The sequence below is a fragment of the Gallus gallus genome, chromosome 9 (assembly GCF_016699485.2).
Source record: "Gallus gallus isolate bGalGal1 chromosome 9, bGalGal1.mat.broiler.GRCg7b, whole genome shotgun sequence".
Lineage (NCBI taxonomy): Eukaryota > Metazoa > Chordata > Aves > Galliformes > Phasianidae > Gallus > Gallus gallus.
In genome coordinates, this window is record NC_052540.1 from 23,668,125 (window position 1) to 23,669,365 (window position 1,241).

A 1,241-nucleotide genomic window follows, 5' to 3' on the forward strand; every position below is an offset into this window, starting at 1 on the left:
AATATAGGGGCGGGGCTGCGCGCGAGACTTCTGCGGCCGGTAGGCGGAGCCCCCGGGCGTCGCCAGTGCTGCAGGGCGGGTTGTCCGCCATGACCGTCTGCGGCGGTGGCACGTCGCTCGTGCTTTGGTTTCGGCGCGCACGTGAGAGGGTCGGTGGTGGCCGCCTTCAGGACAGCGTGCAGAGAGATCGTCGTGCCTTCCCTTGGTGTTTTGTTGACCGAGCTGACCTTAAAAGCACTCCGCTGTGCGGACGGAGGGTGGGAACAACGGCTTGGGTAATGCTGCAGGCTGCCTGAACGTTACTGGTGCTGTTGACGGCTCTCTCTGCCCCAGGGCGATGTGTGTCAGCAGGAAGGATGTGTGTTTGTTTCACACCTAGAGTGCAGTCCTTGCAGAAATGTAAGCTGTACTTCTTTGGTAGGTGATAGAGATACAGCCTCCTGTATCTGCTAAATTTTCACCTTCAGGAGGAAAGGGCTGTCTGCAATAGTTCTGTGTCTCCTGAGGAGATCAGAATTTCGTGCTCGTGCACATAGCCTCACCAGTGTCATCATCTCTTACCTGCTGGCAGCACTTCACCTAATGAAGACCACGATACCCACATCTTTCTTTGCACGAAGGTACAGTGCAAACTGCACATCAACAGAATCCCCAGGTCCTCTCCCGTAATCTGGTGTCTCATGGCAGGGATGTGTCAGCTCTGTCACAGAATACTCTGAGGGAACCGTCAGGAACAGGATTCCTTTCTAACATGAAATAGCCAACAGGTTGCCATGGGTGGATTTAAAAACTAAACAAATCCTCAAGTGCAAGCTGATGAAGAGCCCCACCTCTTGCAAATTTCCCAGATTTGGGTGATTATGTTTGAAGTGAGACAGTTTTTTCCTCAAAAGCAAATTGCTTACTTTAATAAATGTTAAAATCAGGGAAGCACTCCTTGACCACAGTAGCAGAAATGCTAATCACGGCCTGAACTGTTGAGCACCTGATGGAAGGCAGGGCCAACTTGGGGGAGCATGCACCTGAGTGACTGGAAGGGGTGGATCCAGGATCCATCCCCTCCCAAACCTCATTTAAGGGTTGCCAGTGGAGGTGAAGGTATTTTACTTGAGATCTTTGGTCATTTATTTTAAATGGCAAGAGAATTTGCAGGGTAGCTAACATAAAGTAACAGTGATGTTGCTTGGAAGTTCATTTTAATTGACCTCAAGGGAATTGTGTATGCATGAAGCCATCAGTTC